This window comes from Petaurus breviceps, unplaced genomic scaffold (genome assembly GCF_028583685.1).
Source record: "Petaurus breviceps papuanus isolate PSGF00001 unplaced genomic scaffold, PetGlider_PUasm1.0 90895, whole genome shotgun sequence".
Lineage (NCBI taxonomy): Eukaryota > Metazoa > Chordata > Mammalia > Diprotodontia > Petauridae > Petaurus > Petaurus breviceps.
Window position 1 is genome coordinate 1,916,462 of NW_027187372.1, and position 25,482 is coordinate 1,941,943.

Consider the following 25,482-nt stretch of genomic DNA (forward strand, 5'->3'; position numbering starts at 1 on the left):
AATAGTTATCTTATAATTAGTCAAATGTTTTCCTTATATTTCTTCTAGATCTTTTATATGGAATTATCTATTGAGCTCTGATCTTTTGTCACAAATATCTGAGAATCTTTCAGTTCATCAAATGTGCTTTTTTTTTTTTATTCAGTATTATACTCACCTTTCCTGGAAAAGTTATAGTTGGTCACACTCTCAATTCTTTTCCTCTTTGAAATATAATGTTTTAAGACGGGGTCTTTTAGTGTAAAAGCTGCTAGGTCTTGTGAAATCCTGACTGTATCTCTGCAGTATTTAAATTGGGCTTTTTTTCTTGTTACTTGCAATATTTTCTCCTTACCCTGGGAGTTTTGAAACTTGGCCATGATATTCCTGTTAATTTCTCTCTTGAGATCACTTTCAGGTGGTAAACAATAGATTTTTTTTCTATTTCTACTTTCCCCTCTTATTCTAAAATTTCATGGCAATTTTCCTTAATAATTTCTTGCAATATTGTATCCAGATTTTTTTTAATCTTAACAATTCTTATATATTGTCTCTCCTCGATCAGTTATTTTTCTGAGATGTATCAGATTCTCTTCTATTTTCTCTAATTTTATTATTCTTTGGTTTCTTAATAATGTCATTTGATTCCTCTTGCCCAATTCTAGTTTTCAAGGACATATTTTCTTAAGATTTTGGATCTCTTTTTCCAATTGCCTAACTTTTGTTTCATGATTTTCTTAGATTGCTTTTAATTTTTTTCCCAATTTTTCTTCAATCTCTCTTATTTGAATTTTTAATTCCTTCTTAAGTTCTTCCAAGAACTCTTTTTTGGCTTGTGATCATTTGATGTTACTCTTTGGGGTAGGAGTGGCTTTTTTTTTTTAACTTCATTATCTTTCTTTGAATCTGAACCCAGATCCTCTCTAACACCATAGTAGTTATAGTAATAGGTATATAGTAGTTAGGTTCTTTTTCTTTTGCTTGATCATTTTTATTATGTTTTATTTTACTTCTAGTGGCTTGTTATTATAATCAGGCTTTAATATCAAGTTATAGATAATGTTTCCCCAAGCCTCAGGTCTGCCTTACTTAAGTCCAATTCACAGGCAAATGAAGGTATCAGCTTGTGATGTCATTTGTCCTCTATGAAAACAAAAGATGAACAAGAAGAAGAAGAGATATTTATCCCCAGATTAATTAAAGCACTACCAATTCTCAATTGGGTAAAAAAGGGAGTGGTCCAAATGAATGAAGTTTTACTGTATTTAAGAAAAGGTAAAGTCTCCTTCATTCTTATTTTCTCCTGTGAAAAAATCTCTTCTCCTCACTGGTAGCTATCTTATGGAAAAAATTTAAATGTAAATACTTATAGTTATATTATGATTTACTGCTCACTAATATCAGTAGTTCATAGATGATAGCTTTAGAATTAGAAGGGACTTCAGAGGTCATGCAATCCAAGCCGCTCAACAAAGTAGAACTGACTGATGAAATAAAATTAAAACCTTGAGAAACATTGAAAAATGTTAGTTTAAGTTCATAATAGCTAACCTCCACTTATGCTTAAAATTTTAGAAATCTGCTTTCTTAAAATCTAAGTTAAAGTAAGAGTGATCTTATGCTCTACTACTAAAAGGCAAGATGGCTCAGGAAGAATGAGACTTTTAGAAAATAACCAGTGGAAGAGAAGGTAATTCTTATAAGAAAACAGAAAAATCAGGACCAACGTGGCAGCAAAGCTCAAATTTTTAAAAAAAGAAGGAGAGGATTTTAAAAGATGGAAGCAGTCATAATAAAGGATAAATACAAAAAATGGCACAAAACCATTAAAATAATGTGCTCAAGGCAAAAGAGCTAGAGCTTGCCAATGGAAAAAAAATGTTGCTAAAGTCAACAAAAGGGACTGTGGCGAGAAACATTCACTGCTTCTGAGGTATGTTGATTGAATTGGACTAGCATTTTTTAAAGCACCTACTATGATCCAGCACTTCAGGATAGGGTAAAGAGCAAAATAAAAGAGGTCCTGCCCTTAACCATATCCAAAGGGCACTCAAACTGTGGATACCCTTTCTAGCAATACTACTACGTCTGTATCCCAAAGATATCATTAAAAAGGGAGCAGGTGGGGCAGCTAGGTGGCATAGTGAATAGAGCACCAGCCCTGGAGTCAGGAGGACCTGAGTTCAAATCCAGCCTCAGACACTTAATACTAGTGGTGTGACCTTGGACAAGTCACTTAACCCCAATTGACCTGTCTTCCCCCTTCAAAAAACAAACAAAAAAAGAGAAAAGGACCTACATACATAAAAATATTTATAGCAGCTCTTTCTGTGGTAGAAAGAGTTGGAAATTGAGGGGATGCTCATTAATTGGGGAATGACTGAACAAATGTGGTATATGAATATAATGGAAGACTATCATACTTTAAGAAATGTTAAGCAGGTAGATTTCAGAAAAACCTGGAAAGATTTATATGAACTGATGCTGAATGAAGTGAACAGAACCAGGAAAACAATGTACATAGTAACAACATCATGCGATGATCAACAAGGATAGACTTAGCTCTTCTCAGAAATACAATGATCCAAGACAAGTCCAGAAGATTCATAATAGAAAGTGCTATCCACATCCAGAGAAAGAACTGATGGAGTCTGGATGCAGATCAAAGTATGCTATTTTCACTTGCTTTGTTTTTATCGTGGGTTTTTTTTTTCTGTTTCTTCTTTCACAACATGACTAATATGGAAATATGTTTTACATGAGCGCACATGTATAACCTATATCAGATTGCTTGCCATCTTGGGGAAAGAGGAGACAAGGAAGGAAGGGGAAAAAATGGAATTCAAAATTTTACAAAAAATAAAATACTATTTACATTTTAAAAGAATTTTTAAAAAAAAAAAAAGAGTCCCTCTCCTCAAAAACCTTCCATTCTGCTATGGGGTTGGGAAAAAGAAAATTCTAATTGTTAGTAAGTTTTTCCTTATTGCTTCCCTAAATTTGCCTCTTTGCAACTTTCCTCCATCCCTGTTAGTTTTCTCTTCCTCCCTGGGTGAAGAAAAAGAAGGCTAATCCCTCTTCCACATAACCCTTCAAATATTTGAGGACAGTTCTCATGGCCTCCAAGTTTTCTTTTCTCCAAGGAGAACATTTCCATTCCCTTCAACCATCTTCAAACTAAGACTCACACCTTCATTTCAGAGAGAAAATGTGTCCTACAGAATGAGGCATAGATTTGCTTGAGGCATAGAGTAAAAAAAAAAATTGTATATCTTTAGAGCACAAGTCTGGGGTCCCCATTTCACAGACTGGAGCAAAGGCTAGCCCAAGAGTACACAGTGAGGAAGAAAGAAAGGAGGGCTAGATTCTAGTTAACTGAGTCATTTTATCACAAAGCTGGTTTCACACTCTTTGTCACTTCCTCAATTCCTTTTAGGAAGAAAGGGGCCAGAGCTCCTTTCACTGGCTGGGTAAAACCTAGAGAGAGGCTTGGGACCTTGGGCACTGTGAGCCCCACAGCCTACTCCCTGCCTCTGGCCTTGATCTATTGAACTTGGAACTGCTGGCTGACCATTTGTCTATTGGGTTACAGCTTGGTCTAGAATCCCTAGTAGGCATCCATCGATCCTGCCCATGCTGCCCATCCCCCTTCTCCTATTCTGTTCTATACCTCACCACTAAGAATTCTCAGCATCCTGTTAAACTAAATTCCAACTCACTGCCTTAAAATTCTAAGGATTCCCATGTATTCCTGTCAAACTCACCCTCAAATCCACCAGGTGGCCTGACTCCCTAGAATTCTGGAGCAGTGACATAAATTTTCTACTACCCTCCAATCCCCAGTTCTAACTCCCACCCTGCCCCTCAAAAGTGATTTAGAATTTAGATTCCTAGTTCATGGATTGTGTGTCAAAGAAAGGAACTTATCTCACTTGCATTTCATACCCTCAACAGGAATTCTTAATATGAGGCCCATGAATTTTACAAAGAAATTGATAACATTTCAACATAGTTGATTTCATTTACAAGTCTTTATTTTACATATTTAAAAATATTATTTTGAGATGGTGTCCATAGGCCTCATCAACCCACTGACAGGGTCCAAGAAAAAGAAAGATGAGAAAGAAAATTAGGTTACAAATGTATTTTTCCTTTGTGACAACAAGCATTTACATATTTGTACATTATAGGCTTGTTTCTTTTGTGTAAAAAAAAGGTTTTATTGATGTCTTCTGATTATTATTTTTATTATATTCAGTATCCTGAATATAATGAATTAATATATAATAGAATATATAATCAGAATATTGATTATTATTCTTGCAATCAGAAGCAGTCAGAATTTGACACGATCAGTGCACAAACAACAAAATCATCATGGAAGTTTCAGATCACTACAGAAATATATGGTGATAACAAAGAATTGGAAACAAAGTAGATGCCTATCAATTGGGTAATGGCTAAAAAAACTGTGGTACATGAATGTAACCGAATATTACTGTACCTGAAGAAATATATGTAGCAAATACAGAGAAGAATGGAAAGATCTACAAGAACTGATTGGAGAGTGAATTAAACAAAGGAAAAGAAAAAAAAAAAACCACAGTGATTACTACAGTGTAAATTGGAAAAAAACCATGCTCTAAAAGTGAATATATCAAAATTATAAAGATCAAGCATGACTCAATGGAAAGGATATGACAAGTTACCATTAACCTACACCTTTGTGGAGGTGGAGTTTCATAGATTTTACACATTGCACATATTTTTAGACTTTCTAATGTATTGATCAGTTGTGATGAATTTTTTTCCCTTTAAAAAACATTTTGTTATATAGGATAGTTTCCTATGGCAGGAGAGAGAGAGAGATGCTGGGGATAACTATGTCACCCAGCTTTTAGATTCCCTCAAAACATAGCAACTGGGGCATCTAGGTGACACAGTGAATAGAGCACCGATCCTGGAGTCAGGAGGACCTGAGTTCAAATCAGACCTCAGATACTTAACATGTACCAACTGTGTGACCTTGGGCAAGTCACTTAATCCCAATTGCCCTACCTTCCCCCCTCAAAAAAACAACAACATAGCAACTGCTTCCCATAACAATCTGTTAGAGGAAAATTGATCTATTAAGGCAACAATCAATACTAACAGTAAAAATAGGGACTTGGACCAAACTGATCTGTAAATGAAAGACACTAAAGCAAACAACCTAAAAGCCAATGTTTGCATGAATTGTCAAAACATAATTCTTTGCCACTTACTGTTATGTAAATATGGACAAGTCATCTAGCCTCTCTTGGCCTCAGTTTTCTGATCTGTAAAATAAGAAAATTAGACTAATTGAGGTGCCTTCCATCTCTGAATACATTATCCTAAATCAGAACATGGAGTTTATAAAATTTCAAACAAACTCATTTAATGAATTGGGCTAGGCAGTAATAAAACTATTGAATCACAGTAGGACTAGAATATCAATGCAGTCTCCAGAATGAACTAGACTAGGCATTTCTTTTAGTTAAAATCCTGGTTAGAAGGAACTTCCATGTATGAGACTTTTGTCTCAGGAATATTAGGCATCATGGAGCCCTCAACTTAGTCACAATATGTTGACCTGGAAACATTGGATGCAACTAGGAAGAAAGCTCTATGTAATATTTGCTCTGGTAGATGTTAAAGAGTATTACATTTCCTTTTTCTATTCAAGTTATAGAGAATTCAAGCAAAGGAGAATGAATTGGATGCTGTCTTGAAAGTACAATGTAGGGGCAGCTAGGTGGCGCAGTGAATAGAGTATTGGCCCTGGAGTCAGGAGTACTGGAGTTGGAATCTGACCTCAGACACTTGACATACTTACTAGCTGTGTGACCTTGGGCAAGTCACTTAACCCCAATTGCCTTGCCTTCCCCCTTTAAAAAGAAAAAAAAAAAAGCACAGTGTAAGCAGAAGTCATAGCTATTGGCAAATTCATCTGGCTCAAAGGTTGTTATTAAAGAAGGTAGGCAAGAAAAGCAATTATAGAGCACTTTGCTAATATGAAGCTATTAGCAACAACTGTATAATAAACATGGAAGGAAAATTATAGCTCTGATTTTTATATTACGTGAAAAATGTGCCATACCATAGTTCATTCATTTGTTGGTTTTAGTTCCTTCCAATCAGATAAAATACAAATGCTCTGTTTGGCATTCAAAGTTCTTCATAACCTAGCGCACTCTTACCTTTCCAGTCTTCTTATACCTTACTCCCCAACATGCATCACTCCATTCAATATTACTTGACCTCCTGGCTATTCCACACAAAAAAACTCCATCTCTCTCAGCTCCAGACATTTTCTCTGGCTGTCACCCATATCTGGAATGCTCTTTCTCCTTCACTCTACCTATGGACCTCCCTGGCTTCTTTTAAGCCTCCAATAAAATCCTGTCTTTAATGGAAGCTTTCCCCAACCCCTCTTTTTCTACTACCTTCCTCCCATTAATTATTTCCTATTTATTCTGTATGTAGCTTGCTTTGCATTTTTGGCTTGCAAGTTGTCTTTCCCATTAGATGGTAAACTCCTTAAAGGTCTGTCTTTGGACTCCTTTTGTGTCCCCAGCACTTAGGTGCCTGAGGCTTAGTAGGCACATAATAGGTGCTTAATAAATGTTTGTCAATTGACTGATCTTCCTCACAACCTCTCAACATAGTGGGAAGATGATCTTGGACCCTGAAAGGTTTTGGACACTGATAGGTCCTACAAAACTGGCATAGCTGTTTATAAGGGATAATAATGGATTGGTTGCCCTCCCAAACCAAACCTAGTTAAGAGAGGCTCGTCAGTGAAAGGGTGATCTCCAGAGTAGGGTAGTGAATATTTGGAGGGAATCAGAAAGGTACAGAATGGTTTTGGATAAGGCAGTTTAGGAGACTATATTAACATATGAAGAGATTGCAATCTATATCTGCAAAGCAAGCAAACATTTACTAAGTACCTACTGTGTGTTGCATGCTAGTCGTGGGACACAAAGACAAAAATGAAATAGTACTCCAGGAGCCCCAAAGGGCTGATGCTCTATTAGGGGTAGATAACATGACCGTGTATAAACAAAATAAATATAACTGCAAGTGGAGAGAGAGGTACTAGCATTTGGGGAGGAATCAGGAAAAGCTTTTTTTTAGAAGGTTATAATTGAACTGAGGCTTGAAGGAAACTAGAAATTACATAAAGTTGGATTGAGGAGGGAATGCCTTCCAGGCATAATGAACAGTCTTTGAAAAGTTATGAGTACAGGAGATGTGTTAAATGAGAGAAACAGCAAGAAGACCAGTTTGACTAGACAGAAGAGTATAAGGAGGTAAGGGATATAAAAAGAAAGCTTGAAAGAGACATTAAAGTCATATTGTGAAGAGCTTTAAATGCTAAAAGAGTGTATTTGATCCTAGGGGAAATGGGAGCCACTAAAGTTTGTTAGAGAGGGTAATGATATGGTCAGACCTGTGCTTTCGGAAAATTACTCTGGCATATTGTGGAAGATGAGTAGAAAAAAAAACCAGATTTGATTTTCAGATACTATCCAAATACAAGATAATTGCCACAATCAGATGAAAATCAATCAGGGTCTGAGCTTGGATGGTGTCTATTTGAGTAGAGAAAGTAGAATTTACAAGACTTGGCAGTGGATTGAATATGTGGGGTGAAGGAGAATGCAGAATCGAGAATGACTCTGAGGTTGTGGACTTGGGTGAGTTGGAAGGATACGGTAAATTGGCGATAGAGATGAAATCATGAAATAGTGATGGTAAATATTTAATAAACATGTATTAAGTGCTTTCTATGTACAAGTCCTAGGGCAGCTCAGTTGCAGAGTGGACCGAGTGCTGGGCTTAGAATCAGGAAGACTTCTCTTTCTGAGTTCAAATCCAGCCTCAGACAGGAAAAGCCTCATTTAGGGAATTAATGGTTAAAGGGAATTAGAGATTCAAAGAGCAAGAGATGGAGGTGGGTAGTTGACACAGTGAATAGAGCATTGGCAAAGATACCAAAGCGGTTTGCCATCTCTTTCTCCAGCTCATTTTACAGGTAAGAAAACAGTGTGAAGTGACTTGCCCAGGGTCACCCAGCTAGTAAGAGTCTGAGGCTGGTTTTGAACTCAGAAAGAGGAGTGTTCCTAATTCCAAGCCCAGCACTGTATCCACTCTGCCACCGAGCTGCCCTAGGACTTGTACACGGAAAGCACTTCATAAATGTTTATTAAATGAATGAATAAAAAGCCTCCCAAGAAGGTCAACCAAGGAACCAGGGCATATTCGACTGCTGTATAAAGATAAGCTAAAAAAGACTGGAATCAAGATGGTAAAATTGTAGGTCTGTATTGGGTAAATATGGACTTCTCCTAAAGCACAGAATATTAGCACCCCTAGAGAAAGTGCTACCTTCACCTTTGAGGCTGACTTCAAGAAGAAAAACTCTGGTGCTTCTGTCAGAAACAAGACTGGAGCGGATGGCTCTTGCCCAAGGTGGCGATTCTTGCTCTTCTGATCAAAGAGTTAAGGAAGTGGTTTCTCCTGTTTTTCCTCCTATTGTCCTTTACAACTCTGATCACGGAGGAAAGAAAAACTGATGTAACTTAAGATTTGGGGGTGGGGGAGGGACTTTAAGAAATGTGCTTACGTTTCCAGAGGGCTACACGTGAATCTAGGAGAAAATGTCCAGGAAATAGACTGAGATCTTCAAGGGATATAAAACAATCGCTAACCAGTCAGATTATTATCATTTTGCTTTTTCTCATTAAAGCAGGATTCATCCCTACTTTATCCTTTCTCTCTCTCCCTCAGGAGAGAGTTCCATTCATCAGCAATTGGCCAGGAAACATAGGATCATAAAATAGCAGATTTAGAGCTAGAAAGAACTCTGGAGGTCATCTGGCCCAAATCTCATTTTACAGATGAAGAAACAAACCATAGATGTGAAGGGATTTAGTACCAGGTCACCTAGGTAGTTAATAGCAGAGAGAGGTCCTCCAACCTCAAATCTAGCAATCTTTCCATTGATCCAGTGTTTCATAAACAATTCTGTTGTTGTTTGGTTGATTAGTCATGTCCAACTCTTCATGATTCCATTTGAAGTTTTCTTAGCAAAGATACTAGAATAGGTTGACATTTTCTTCTGCAGCCCATTTTACATATGAGGAAATTGAGGCAAACAGGGTTAAATGACTTGCCCCTGGTCACAAAGCTAGTGTCTGGGGCTGGATTTGAACTCAGGTCCTCCTGACTCCAGGCCTGGAGTTCTATTCACTGTGCCACCATAAAACACTATAAATATTATTGTTATTGTTGTGGGGCAGTAGAGTTGACTGAGAGTTCATGAGATGAGCCCATATCTACAGTTTGGCTGCCCAGGCTCAAACACCAACAGAACTCCCTCCCTCTCTCCTGAAGTTTCTTTCTTCCTTTCCTAACTTCACTTTTCGGGAAATATTAGTTTATATTAAGGGACCTAAGGGGTGGGAGAAGCTGTATTTATCATATGGCCATAGATATTTACCTCTTACATGGATATTACTCTTTGAAACACACATAGATGACAGTATGGTGCATTAACCGCATTGGAACAACTGTTTACCTAGCTTTGTGGGTTTAACAGGCCTGTCTGCCAAAGGGAGTTAGAGATATTTGAGCTGTTTTTGTTGTTTTTTGTTTGTTATTGTTCAGGGAAACTTCGATCTCCATCTCAGCCTCCCCCATCCCTCATTCTCCCCTCTCATCTTCCCTCATCCCCCCTTTAACTCCCCCACCCACAGTCCCAGAGGGCAACGAATGTTCTCATCATTTCACTTTCCTCCAGCTGCCAGGCTAGGGAACAGATGTTTTATTGTTAGCATAAGGGGGAAAACAAACAGCTTTGCTCTCCTGTGCTCATCCGTCCTCCCAGCCCTGCCTGCCATTCCCCATCCTTCCCTCCTTGCACCCTGGTGCAAGAGGAAAACAGTGTCAAGGGAGGAGATGGTGTCCTGGTGAGTAATCCAAGCACACTCAGCCAAGTCTGAACCACTGATCGGAGACATATGAAGCATTCTTCTGGATGCTATTGACAATGGACACGAGTTCTGTCAGCTGAGGATGGCTCGCTTGTGGCCAAAGACAAGAGGATGCCCTCACTGACCCAGTAAAAACAAACAATGGGCTTCTGCAAGTGAAAGGCAATAGATATCTATCTATTGGCTTCCTAGGCAAGGGTTCAAGAACAAATCAATTCAAATGGTATCTCACTGGAGACTCCCCTTATGGCCATTTGCTTAAGTATCTTTTTGCTTGACAGTAACCCTAGGAGATTAAGAGAAATACTTTTTTTTCTCTAGACGCTGCCCTCTGGGGATTCACTGCCTTTCTCTTTCCTTTCTTCAGTTCAGTGTACGTTGCATATAGAATATGATGATGATGAATTTTACAAAGTGCTTTATATGCTTGAAGTATATACAAACTATTTTACTATGGGATAAGGCCACAGATCGAGTGCAAGAAGGGCCTTGGTGATCACTGATCCAACCCTTCATTTTGTAGAAGAGGAAGTTAAGGTCCAGAGAGGTTAAATGATTTGCCAGAGATCTCAGTTTGTCTCAGGGTAGCATAAACTTGGCTTCAAAAGACCTCAGTTGGAGTCTCTGCACTACCAATTACTGACTGAGTGACCTTGGATATCACCTCTCTTGGCTTCAGTCTCTATCTGCAGAGTAGAGATAGAAATATTTGTACCACCTACCAGAGAAGTTCTTTGCAATGAATAAATGAGAAAATGTATTAAAGTATTTTATAAACTATATAAAGCTTTTGATCAAGGGTCACTTATTACAAAGGAATCTGGGGTGGGGTGGGAGTGGGGGAACAGGGAGGCATCATCTAACCTATTCAAAGAATAGGTTAGATAAGAAGACACAGTTTCCCATCATTTCGTTCAGGTTTCTTTGGTTTAAGGCATTCTTTCATGATCTTACTTGGTACATCTGTCATCCAATCTTTTCAGTCCTCTCCTTCCTTACTAGCTCATTCCATACCAGCTTCTTCTTCCCTCTTTCATCTTCACCCTACCCCCACCCCCAAAGCCAGAGCTATTATTCTCAGCTCCCTTGGTTCCTGAGGAGGTAAGTTCTTTTTTCTCTGAGTCCCTGATCCTTCCCCAATTTCTTTTAGAAAATACTTTTCAAATAACTATTCAAAACCTGCTCCTGCATCATTGAGACTTTCCATAGAATTTTGAGAGGGGCCTTATCTTTTCTGGTCATATTCTGTATTCTGCTCAACTTTCCCAAGTTAAGCACTATTCTTGATGCTTCTTTAGTCTTCCCCCATCCCATTTACCCCTTCCCTTCCTCCCAAGACCCCACAATCTTCTTAAAGATCTGATCTTTCACAAGTAAACCATCTAGTGTTTCTAAATTTCCCTTTTAAGTAAAACACCCCTGCCACATCAGGGGTTCACTTATCCCTACATTATTGCCTATTATCTTTGTTCAGTAAACTCTAATACAAAATATTAGCACTTTTACAACTTAACAACATTTGATTCCTCCAGCCCCACCTATATGTAACTTTACATATGATTTTATACAATGTACATATGACTTTAAGAGGGCAGTTATATGGTACAGTGGATAGAGTGCTGGGCCTGGAGTCAGGAAGACCTGAGTTCAAATCCAGTCTCAGAAACTAATAGCTCTGTGATCCAGTTTCCTCATCTATAAAATGAGCTGCAGAATGAAATGGCAAGCCACTCTAGTATCTTTGCCAAGAAAGCCCTAAATGGGGTCACGAGGAATTGGACAAGACTAAAAAATGACTCAACAACAATGACTTTAAGAAAGGATGTAAGGTTTCTTGTGTGTGTGTGGGGGGGGGGGGAGTGTTAAGAAGGAGGAACATAATGGACTGTAAATTGGAGAAAGTCTCAGGTTAAAGTCCCTTTCTCAAATGAGATTTTATTCTAGGTGATTGCTAGGGTCTATGAGAGATACAGAAATCATCAGATAAGGTCTCTGCCCTGAAAGATTTCACATTCTCACCAAAGATAATGTGGTAGAAAAGATCCCATGTAAGGGAAAGAAACAGCCAGATGTTTAGGTTCCAGTCCTTAGGATACTGGACTATGCAATTTGGGGGTTGTTTCTTTGACATTAGCCCACCAGGAAGATTGCAGCAGCATGGGACCAAAGAGTAAATAAAATAACCCAATGCCCTTCCCAATTAGACTATGAATTTATCCTACTTTCAGCCTGCTTTTACCTGTCCCTGTAGAGGGTGCCCTGAGTTAGTGTTACAATTGTGCTCTGACTAAAAGACCATGCTTATGGAGGTACTGGAAATGACCCTAGGGAGGTATACCTGCTTATCAGGTTCCTTTAATGATTTTCAAAGTTCAAAAGAAAAAAAAAGTGTGTTGTTTTTTTTTTCTCTGAGCAAAGAGAGAAAGGCATTGACCTCTTTGTAACCACAATTCATTGACCCCCATTTCAAGGCTCTGGACCTGGGGGTGAGGCTCAAATGCAGTGTTTAGACCAAAAAAACTTTCATCTGGGAGTCCTTTTGGATGGAAGTCCTCTGATTAAGAGCAGAGAAGCACATCTTGCAGTCAATCTGGACACTTTTCTAATTCCATGGTCATTTTATTGTACAAGGTCCTCTCCTCAAAGCAGAACGAACAATTCTCTCTAACATACCTTCTCAGTTCTTTACCATTTTGCCTATAGTGATTAAAAACATCTAGATGGTTGAGAAGAGGGAGGTTGTTCTGACTATTTATAAATCTACACTGATAACATTTAAGTCCTTTTCGGGAAATAGATATGAATTAATCACATTTGCAAAGAAATACAAGTGAGCCTACTCTCAAAAAAACCCAGCATTCACTTGAGCATGCACACACACACATACACATTCTGGTTTTAAAATTTGTCACATTAATTTACTGTTATATCTAGCACTGAGACATGGGGAAAAAAAATCTTAATTTAGAAAGGCCGCATTCACCCACTGTATGCGGGGCCATCAGCAGCCATCCTCCCTTCTGTCTTGCCTCCCTCCGGACTTTGATGACTCTGGAGGCCGACAACTTTGCATAGTTCTGCCTCACTTAAGTCCAATTCATGAGCAAGTCAAGACATTACTGTCCTCTTCAAGAATGAAAGAACTTGTGTGTGTGTGTGTGTGTGTGTGTGTGTGTGTGTGTGTGTGTGTCTTGCCAAGGGTCACACAGTTAGTAAGTGTCTGAGGCCAGATTTGAACTCAGGTCTTTTTGACTCGAGGCCCATCACTCTACCCACTGTACAACCTAGTTGCCAGTGTTTGGGAGGCTCTGAAGAAAAGTAGGGAGAGAAGAGGTATTACATTGACTACCAAACTGAAGATCTACAGAACCATTGTGCTGAGCTCATTGTTATATGCCTGTGAAACCAAGCCATGCCAGGAAACTGAGCTGCTTCCATTTGAATTGCCTTAGGAAGATTCTGAAGATCACCTGGCAGAGTGAGGTCCCTTCTTGAACTAAACTGCCAAGCCTTCAAATTCTACTTCAGAGAGTGTAGTTCGGATGAGCTGGCCATGTTGTTGGAATGCAAAACGTACGCTTGCCAAAAAGCTTATTTCATGGAGAGCTCCCACAGGGCAAGAGCTCACATGGTGGTCAGAAGTGATACAAGGATGCTCTCAAGGTCTCCTTCAAGAACTTTGGAACTTATTGTGTGATATGGGAGACACCAGCACAGGACCACTCAGCATGATCAGGGAAGGTGCCATGCTCTATGAGCAAAGCAGAATCGAAACAGCACAAAGGAAAATAGAGGATGCACAAATTTAGAGAATATACCCCAAATATTCACAAGGACTATTTGAACTACATAGGACTCTATGAAATCACATTATTGCAAGTAATAATATTTGCTAATGCTGTTGAGTTGTTTCAGTCATGTCTGCTTCTTCATGACCCCCATTTGGGGTTTGCTTGGCAAAACTATTTGAGCAGTTGACAATTTCCTTCTCCAGCTTATTACATAGTTAAGGAACTGAGGCAAACAGGGTTAAGTGACTTGTGTAGGGTCACACAACTAAGCGTCTAATGTGGGATTTTTAACTCTGGTCCTCCTAACTCCAGGCCAGTGCTCAATCCACTGTGCCACCTAGCTGTCCCCATGTAATAACATAATTATGTGTCCATATATACACATATAATGTGTGTATATGCACATAGTCTATATGTGTGTATGTGTTTGCATATATATATATATATATGTAAAAATTCATCATATACTATGACAGGTCTAGAGACCATTTGTTATTTCTAGTCTATGAGAGAATTTGCATTTCCATTGCAGAAAGGAAAAAGAGGTTAGAAAAGAAAAAACCTATGAATTAGTCTATATATATATACATACATACATTCATACATGCACATACATACAGATATATTAAGAGAAATATATCTATTATGGCTAAAGTCTAGGTTCTGGTTACTGCTAAGATTAACAATTCCAACATTATCTAAAAAGACCTAAGTGTAGTAGAGCCAAGAGAAATTTGTACACAATTACAGACACAACAATGTGTGATGACCAACTTTGATAGACTGGACTCTTCTCAGCAATGCAGTGATATAAGTCTATCCCAAAAGATTCATGATGGAGAGAGATGTCTACATCCATAGAAAGAATTAGAAAGAACTGAGTATGAATCCAGATTGAAGCAAACTACCTGATCTTTTTCTTGCTTGGTTTTGTTTCCTCTTTCCCATTTTTCATTCCATCTGATACAATCTGTCTTTATAACCTGACTAATGTCTAAAGTGAAAGTATCTGCAGATCCCATACTTCATTGCATGCTGTCATGGAGGGGGAGAGGGAAGGGAGGGGGAGAAAATTTGAAACTCAAGGAATTGTGGAATTGAATCTTGTAAACTAAAAGTAAAAAATTTAATAAAGACAAAAAAAGCAAAAAATAATAAAAGACCTAAGTGGTATTCAATTAAATAAATATTAATGGTTTTTTGCATGCCAGGCTAGAGGCAGTTTGGTGTAATGAAAAAAGATTTGACCAGTCAAGAAGACGTGGTTCAAGCCCTATCTATGATACTTATCACTTCTATGACTGAGCAAATAAGTTGCTTAACCTCTTAGTACTCCAAGAACCTCTCTAAGATTATAAATTGAAGAACCTTTGCCCATTTGCATTGGTAGAGGGACTTCCCTTATTTTTATGAGACCAAATAGATCTGGACCAAAACAATTACAAGGCTTCATGTATGGTACTAACTATATGATGGCAGATCATAGTCAGAAGGAGCTTACCACCTACGGGATATGGACCTTACTGAAAAACAAAATTAAATCTGTCTATGAAATGTGTTAATGTGTTATATTTCATTTCCTTTGCCCTCATTCATTTTTCAGTGCTTTGCAATCTGTCTTTGGACCTCATTGTTCAACAGAAACTCTTCTGTCCAAAGTTACCAATGATCTCTTGTCCTATGACTTCTCTTATTTCTCATCCTTTTTGATTTCACCATACCATTGTCACTCTTATCCATTGTCTTCTTCTGGATATTCTCATCTCTCTGAGTCTTTGACAACTCCTTCTCAATCTCCTTTGGTAGCATGTCACCCACACCTTCTCCCCTAAACTCTAGGTGTTCACCCAGTGATCTGTCTTGGACCCTCTTCTCCCTCTCTATACTTTCTCACTGACTGCTCTAATCAGTTTCCGTGGGGGGCTTAAATATCATCTCTATATAGACAATTCCCAAATCTCTATCCCAAACTTTATTGTCTCCCCTAAGCTCATCACCCCTAAGCTCATCACCCATCTTTAGATGCCTATTAGATATTTCAAATTGGAGATCCAATAAGTATCTCAATCACACATCCAAAATTAAATAGATTTCCCACTCGCTTGCCCCAAACAGCCCTCTTCCTAACATCTCTATTTCCAACAAGGGCACCGCCATCTTTCAAATGACCCAGGTTCTTGCCTTCACATTATCCTGTACTCCTTAAATTTTCTTATCCCACTTATCCAATAAGTTGCTAAATTTTGTCATTTTTTTGACCTTCACAGTATCTCTTACAGCATACTTCTCTCTGCTCACACATCTCCCAAGTCTCCCCCTTGTCTCTTCTCTCCTCTATACAGCTGCCAGAGCAATATTTCTGAAGTATTTATCTGACTATATCACTCCTTTATTCAATATAATAAACTCTGGTGGGTCCCTATTGCCCCAGTATCAAATTTAGGTACCTTTTTTTATGCTTTTTGTTGTTGTTGTTTTTGTTTGTTTGTTTTTTGCTTTTTGGAGGGCAATTGGGGTTAAGTGATTTGCCCAAGGTCACATGGCTAGTTTTTGTGTTAAGTATCTGAGGTCAGATTTGAACTCAGGTCCTCCTGACTCCAGGGCTGGTGTTCTATTCACTGCCCCACCTAGACACCCATCTGTGTGTTTTAAAGCCCTTTACAACATGGCCCCAACCTACGTTTCCATTCTTCTTATCCCTTACTTCCCTCTCAGTCCCAGTTAAACAGACTTTCTTGCTATTTCTCACGTATGACTTTGCATCTCCTACCTCCATTCCTTTGTACTTGTGCTACAGTTTGGGCTCTGCCCACCTAGGGATGACAAAAAAACTGTTGTGGTTTCATGATGTATTGTGGCAGAACCGTCCCAAAAAATTCAGAGTCAGACCACCTCTAATCCAAGTATAAGCATTTATTGAGATTGATGTCTCATATGAAGTGAGCTAAGTTCCAAGAGGAACCAGCAACTTCAGAGAAAGCAAGATGAATTTTTATAAGGTAAAGATGCAATTACATAACAGAAATTATGAATATTAAAAAGGCAGGAGGAGTTTGTTAAGGAGTTAGGTAATAGGGGAGGGGTCCCAGCAACAGTGGAACTGCGCATGCAATTACCCACAATGCATACAGAAAAACCCGTGGGGAGTATGTATGTATGATAACGATATTATAATAAGTCTCTCTATGTCATATACTCACTCTAGGTCATTCTTTACTATTACTGCCCACTTAGGGAAAGTCCCTTCTATTGTTTTGGGGTCCACATCCTACTTGTGCATCCTGGTGAAGCTGCTTTCTGATTAGCTGAGTACTGAGGTCCTGTCTGAGACTAGATGGATGTGGTTGTGGTTGAGTACATGGACACACCTGCTATTTCTGTGGGAAATGTGAGAAATGGGTCTAGGGGCAGTGACTAGCTAGAGGCAGTGGCTGGGATCCCTTCATATGGACACACCTGCTGCTTCTGTGAGAAATATGAATTCATGGACACACCTGTTGTTCTAGGAACATTGAGGCATATATAAAGAAGTTAAGATATTAAGTGGGGGGGGAGAAGTAGTGAATAGGTAGGTAGGTATAGTGGAGTCTATAAGGAAATTAAAATACTGGGACTGGGGGGGCAGATTTATTAAGATTCCATCACTTTTTGGACTATAGAACCCACAAAATGACAGAGAGAAACAAATCTCCCACTGAAGACAGTCCAGCAGACCAGCAGGAAGGGTCCATCTCAGCCCACTGTGAGCAAAGCCCAACACTACGTGAGTCCGAGATTTTAGCACCAGGGAGGGCCAGACCAGCCTCGACTACAGGGAACTTGGGAGAGTAGATCACCAGCAGCTGTGGTGGTTGCCAGAATTATCAACCCATAAATGCCAAAGACAAAGTGAGAGGTCAGTACAGTGTGAATTTTGGGAACAGGGAGTTCAGGAGTGTGGTCCAGCCTCTGCTCCCTGGATGGAGAAGCAGCTGAGGCACAGCAGCTGTGAAGCATGGCTGCTTCAAAGCTCCTGGCCTACAGATTGTAGGGGGACCAAGCAACCAGTCTGAGGGGTAATCATTCTTGCTTTAACCTGCTTGGATCTGGATTGCTGTCTTGGGAGGAGCTCCTGTGGTGCATGACCAGTTTGCCAGAGCCAGTGGAGGCTTCTGAGAGGGCACCCAACTAATAGCTCAAGCAGCTGAGAAAACTCTAGCAATGTGGGACCAAGCTCTCCTCTCTGGAAGCAGAGTTCTACTGTGGCAAAAAGCCCAAAAGTCAAGTAATTGAGTGGCAACATGAGCAAGAAAAGGAAGCAAAGCAAGCACAGCAATCCAACTCTGGACTCCTTTTTTGGGGACAAAAAGGATCAAAGCATGGAACAGGAGGAAGACAACCAAATCAGAACTCCTGTACTAACTCCTATGCTTTCAAGAAAAAATATGAATTGGTTACAAGCCATAGAGGAACTTAAGAAGGATTTTGAAAACCAGAAGTGGAGGAAAAATTGGGAAGAGAAATGAGAATGATGTAAGAAAATCATGAAAAGAGAGTCAACAACCTGACTGAAAAAAATAACACCTTAAAAAATAGACTAACTCAAATGGCAAAAGAGGCTCAAAAAGCCAATGAGGAGAAGAATGCCTTAAAAAGCCAAGTTTTTGCCAGATGGAAAAAGAATCTCAAAAGATCACTGAAAAGAATCATTCCTTCAGAACTAGATTGGAGAAATGGAAGCTAGTGACTTTATGAGAAATCAAGATAGTATTAAACAGATCCAAACAAATGAAAAAATAGAAGACAATGTGAAATATCTCATTGGAAAAACCACTGACCTGGAAAATAGTTCCAGGAGAGATAATTTAAAGATTATTGGACTACCTGAAAGCCATGATCAAAAAAGAACCTAGATATCATCCTTCAAGAAATTCTCAAGGAAAATTGCCCTAAAGTTTTAGAACCAGAGGGCAAAATAGAGGTTGAAAGAATCCACTGATCACCTCCTGAAAAAGATGCCAAAAAGAAAACTCCTAGGAATATTATAGCCAGGTTCCAGAGTTTCCAGATCAAGGAGAAAATATTACAAGCAGCCAAGAAGAAACAATTTGAATATTGTGGAAACAATCAGGATAACACAGGATCTGGCAGCTTCTACACTAAGGGATAAAAGGGCTTGGAATATGATATTCCAGAGGTCAAAGGAGCTGGGATTAAAACCAAGAATCACCTACCCAGCAAAACAGAGTCATGTTTCAGGGGAAAATATGGGCATTCAATGAATAGAGGACTTTCAAGCATTCTTGATGAAAAAAACAGAGTTGAATAGAACATTTGACATTCAGATACAAGAAGCAAGAGAAGCATGAGAAGGTAAACAGGGAAAAGAAATCATAAGGAACTTATCAAAGTTGAACTATTTACATTCCTACATGGAAAAATGATAATTGTAACTTATGAAACTTTTCTCAGTATGAGAATGTTGAAGGGAGTATAAATGTGCATACATATATATATATATATGTATATATGTATACATACATATGTCTGTACAGAAGGGTATATGAATACATATGTGAGTATGTGTGTGTATATATGTGTGTGTGTGTGTGTGTGTGTGTGTACAGGTATACATAGACAGAGGGCACAGGACAGTTGAATAGGAAGGGATGATACTTAAATGGTGAAATTGAGAGGTGAGTGAGAAATACAATGAGAGGAGATGGGGAAAGACAGAATGGGGTACATTATCCCATATGGAAGAGGCAAGGGAAAACTGTTACAATGGAGGGAAAGAACGGAAAGGCAAAAGAGAATGAGTCAACCTTATTCTTATTGAATTTGGCTTAGAGAGGGAATGACATATATACTAAATATGGTATCTCACCCTATAGGAGAATAGGGGGCAAAGGGATGAGAGGGGGAATGATGAAGGGGAGGGCAGATTGGGGGGGAGGGAAGTTGGGAGCACACACTTCTGATAAGGGACAGGGTCAAAGTAGAGAATAGAACAAGTGGGGGGCAGGATAGGATGGAGAGAAATATAGTCAGTCTTTTTACAATATACCCACTATGGAAATGTTTTGTGTAGATACACATGTACAACCTATATTGAATTGTTTATCTTCCCAGTAAGGGTGGGTGATGAGGGAGGAAGGGAAAGAATCTGGAATCCAAAGTTTTAAAATCAAATGTTAAAAAAATGTGTGTGTGTATATACATATATATATTTTACACACAACTGGGAAATAAAATATACAGGCACTGGGGTATAGAGATCCATCTTGCCCTACTGGAAAGTCAGAGGGAGGATGGGGGAGGATATAGGAGAGAGCAGATTGGGGGAGGGGTATACAGTGGGATCACTGTTTTGGGGTGGGTAGGGGAAAGATGGGGAAAAATAGTAGCTCAAAATCTTGTGGAAATGAATGATGTAAACTAAAAATAAACATAAAATTTAATTTTAACAAATAAAGATTCCATCACTTGCTTTCCTCCAAATGTAGAATGTTCTCCCTCCTTACATCCACATCTTAGAATCCCTTGTTTCCTTCAAAACTCTACTCTTATGACACCATCTGCATAAAGCCTTTATATACCTTGCCCCACCCCCAAAATGCCTTGTCCTTACTTTTTATATACTTTATTTGGGTATATGTTGTATCCCCAGATAGACTGAAAGGTCTTTGAAGGCAGGTATTATATCACCTTTACTGTATATCCTTGAAGTTCAGTAAAGTGCCTGACACATAGTAGGCACTTAATAAATGTGTGATGGTTTGTTGATTTCTCTAACTTATGTGTTAGCCAGTTGGGCTATGGAGATTAGTACCAGAATCCTTAACACAAATCAATTTCTTATTTCATTAATATGTATATTCCTTCCAGTAATGAAGATTGTGACCAATCCATACCTGCAGTACAGACAGAGGCTGTCTAAAGATTATCCCTTGCTTTTGTCACATAACCTGCCATTTTCTTTTACTAGGGTACATTTCTTTGATGCATCCTCTTTACATTGAAGTAAAATTATAGGTTTTCTTTGAGAGGGAGAAGGGACTCCCCATCTAATCCAAATCCCTCTTTATTTTGTTCAAGGCCATATAGTTAGATAATGGTAAAATCAGAATTCAAACCCAGGAGTTTCAACCAGTATAATTCTATTTACCTTACTCCATGTGGCTTCCCTCTGAGTCTGCCTGGGCCATATTGCTATATAGATGTATACATCATCACCCACACTGCATAATTTGGCCCCTAGGGTCCCAAGATAAGTTAAAAAAAAAAGCACATTCCCAATTCTTTGGGATTTTTAAATATTAAGATGGAAAAGCCTAAAGAGAGATAAGGATTGTAAAAGTCATACAAAGCCAAATACAGAACTGAACTGGATTTTTTTGCTTAGTAAAACATGTTTTCTTGGCACTTTAATGAAAAAACTTTTAATAACATTTAATTTTCAAATATTAAGAGCTAAGGAAGATAAGGAGGGGAAATAAGTTGTTTTATGGGTGTAGTGGTCAATTCTGCAATATTGGGTGAAATAGAAAACGAAACTGTAATTGAATTGCCTAGTGGTTTGGGTCTTCTCATTGCTGAAGACAATAGTAGAAAAGGGTAAGAAGGAAATTTCATGTCTGATTTTTTGAGACATTAGCTCCTTCTTACTTTAGTCTGGATTTTAGGCTCTATACTATATCATACAATGCACTTTCTATAAAGGAACAAACTCAGAATTAGGATCTAAAAATTATCTTGACAAACTGGAACTTTCCACAGAGTCTAAGATGAAATAGAATAGGGTTAATGGCGCAGTAGATAGAGTGCTGGACCTGGAGTCAGGAAGTTCAGATCCAGCTTCAGACACTTAATAGCGATGTGGCCTCCAACAAATCTCTTAGCTTCTGCCTCAGTTTCCTTATCTGTAAAATGGGAATAGCAATCACATCTACCTTTCAGGGTTGTTGTGAGGATCAAAAGAAATAATGTTTGTAAAGTGTTTTAAGACAGTGCTTGGCACATAGTAAGCACTTTATAAATGTTAGTAATTATTATTACTATGAAAGTGCTTAGCACCGTGCCTGACACATAGTAAGATGTTAGCGTAATAATAATGAATGTTATCTATTATTATTATTAAATTTTTATTTTATTATATTATATATTATATTATTAGCTATTATTATTATTAAATTTTTATACTTGGGTTAAAAAAATCAATGTCACAAGGACAATGAGAAAATACTGGTTAGACAATCGTTTATCTGAAAATGATAGGACGTTATAATGGATTTAAAACTCAAGATGAGTCAACAGTTTGATATGTTAACCAAGAAAGTAAATTTGGCTCCATAAAGAGAAAGATCGCTCCCTGGAAGGAGGAAGTGATTGTCAAGCTACTACCCTGATCAAATTACATCTGGTGTATTTTTATGCTCAGTTCTGGGCATTACATTTTGGGAAGGACATTAATAAACTGAAGTATATCAAGAAGAAAGTAGTCAGAAAGATGAAGGCCTTTGAGACCATGTCATTGAAGATTAGTTAAGGGAAATGGGGATTTTTGGCATGGGAAAGAGAAGAAGTGGGGGGGTGAGGGAGGAGTATGATAGTGGTCTTCAAGCATTTGAAGAGGCAGCATATGGCAGAGAAATTAGTCTTGTTCAGCTTGGTCCTGGAGGGTAGAGTTAGGAGTGAGAGGTATTTGCAAAGAGGCAAATTAGAATGACCATTAAATAAAACTTGAGCTTAATTAGTGCTACCCTAAAGTGGACTGGGCTGCTTCAGGAGGTAGTGTGGGTCCTTCCCTGACTGCCTTCCTTCCCTTGGAAGTCTTTAAGCAGAGACTGGATAACAACAGGCCAGGTTCATCGTTGCAAGGCATCTTCCTTGGTTAAGGTTTGGATTACATGGTGTATCAGCAATGCCATATTCACAATGCCTATAGAGATTACAAATATGCTGATATAATTATCCATCACAAAATACATCAGGTTTGCCATTTGGGGAAATAAGCTAGAAAATTTATTAAGATACCAAAAGACTGAGTCCCAAAACCAGAAAGTGAAAGCCATCAGAGTAGTTATGACATTGGCACAGGTAGATAAAGTAGAAAGCACCCACATTCTCAAGCCTTTAAAACAGAACAGGCTACCTCAGGCAAAGGTCCTCCTCTCCCCACTCACAGCAACCACCCAGCGTCCTGGAAGAGCGCTCCCAGCAGCTCCGGCCCCTGGCAGTGCTCAGCCGGAGTCCTAACCCAAAAAAAAAAAAAAAAGGCAACTGCCACCAACTGCCAACCACAGGACCGTTAGCTCGGCTTTTTTTTTTTTTTTCTTGCTCTGCTATGTCAGCACGTCCATGAGGCATGGGAGATCTTTAAATCCCATAACCCTTACACATGGCCACCATGGCCCTTTCTAACTCTGAAGTCCTGTGGTTCTATGTAACTTTTGGCATATTTGCTCATGTAATGGTCTGTTGTTAGCAAAGCTTCAAGACATCCACTACAGTCTGATTCAAACAAAATCTGGATCTTCTAAGGAGCTGCGCCCATTCTAACTAAGGCAAGACATAAGGAGGAATGAGTGTCAAACTGAAATATGAAAAGAGAATCAGAAAAGGACAGTATCAAAAACTGCTACCCGGGGGAAGGTAACTACAGGAGCAATCCAGGAGCCAGGTCGAGTGGTCTGTTCAATCAAGAGAGTTCTACCCAGAAACACCTGGCCGTGTAACCTTGAGCAAGTTACTTAACCCCAATTGCTTTAAAAAAAAGAGAGAGAGAGAGAGAGTTCTAAAGAGTAGAAAAGTAGGAACCAAGCCCAAACAGTAAATGCTAAAGTTAGTACAGTTCTCGGTGTTATAGGTGATGACCAGTGTGCCTTCACATAGCCTGTGTCAATGCACAAGCACTACTCCCACACACCTGCCTGCACCTGTCTGTCAGGAAGGAGTAGGGCCTGGACAGTCTGCAGGAAGCAGCTATTTGTTGGTATGCATAGTTAGTTGTGTACCAGATTGGGGGGGCGGAGAGAAACCTTGTTGGAAATATGTGTGTGTACTTTACATATTTTGAGTAGAAAAAAAGAATATAAGCATACATTATATGGTGGGAATGAAAGAATGAGTCATAGAACTTTCAGGTTCAAAAGATGAGACTGCAAAAATGACTTGGAGAGATGAGCTTTCAGGAACTGGGTGAGGTGGAAAGAGAGGGAGTGGGAGCTAGAGGAAGGATGTTTAATGTACAAACACCATTGTCGAGCTCCATGTTGATCTAACACATCCTGAAAGTTGCCCTAAGTTTAAAGGCCCTCCCTCAGGCTGGACTTTCTCTTACTTTAAGACAAGCTTACTCACTGCCCCTATCATCAATCATTCCACACCTATGAATCACTTCTTAAGATCCACCATGTGCTTGCAGAAAACAATTCTTTTAGGACACAATAGTGTTTATCTTTCAGTTAGCATCTTTTTTACACACGCAGGTATTTCTGAAGTACCTACTATGGGCGAGGGACAGGATAAATGTTAGGGGAAAGTAAAGATAACTAAGAAATGGTTCCTGTCCTCAGGTGGCTTGAAGATTTCAGTCTGATTTTTAGAAGGACCCTCAGAGACCAACTAGTCCAACCTCTACCTGTAAAAGAATCTTTTATAATTCAAGTAAAAAGAAGCTTCATCTCTTCCTTGAAACCCTTCAGAGCTGGACAGCTCACCGCCTCTCAAGGCAGCGGGTTCACCCTCCTCTACCGCAGATCCTCAGTCCTCTAGTCTTTGTTAGGTGACATTCTTGACTTGCTGGAGCTAAACATTTTTGTCACCTGATGGGCAATCCTGTAGTAGATGGTGAGCCTTGCTAAACTTAGCAAGTGTGGGGCGGCTAGGTGGCATAGTGAGTAGAATGCCGGCCCCGAGGTCAGGAGGACCTGAGTTCAGATCCAGCCTCAGACACTTACCACACACACCAAAAAAAAAAAAAAAAACCTATCCATGTGACCTTGGGCAAGTTACTTAATCCCAATTGCCCTCCAAAAAGCAAAACAAATAAATAAATAAATAATAAACTTAGCAAGTGTGTGTCTTAGACAAAAGACATAAGGCTGTTGCTGGAACTGTACTTCTGAATCAGCAGGCTTTGGGTTTCAAATGTTGACTACCCTTGGAATGAATGGTTATGGGATGGTTCCCAGCACTCTGGAAAGGAAGAGAAATCATCTTTTTACATATACCTCTCAATTCCAGTGTTATCTATCACCCAGTATGGAAAGCCTAGAGCAAATCAATGTTTCCCTCATGGGGTCAGTGGTCAGTCATCTGTTCTTCTGTGAGTGAACTTAGCCCAAATCATGGCACATACCCCATGCTATATAGTTTAAAGGTCAAGCAAATATATACTTTCCCTGGGTTAAAGCTTCAGGAAAGAGAAACATGTACCACATGTTGTCATGCTAAAAAGAGAAAGAATCATTATCATGGCTACCTTTCCCCTGTCCTGATTGTTAGCACCTGGCTGTTGCTAAATGGTAATGGAATCTCTTAGAGAAATGTTCTTTCGGGAAGATCTGGAATTCTAAAGAAAAGATGGATAAATTGACCAGGTAATGTTTGACCCTATGACCAGTAGGCCCAGGCCCAGAAAGAAGTTGAATTGAATTTGTGTTTGTTTCCCCAAAAAGAGCTGAAGCTAAGATATATTCAATAACTAA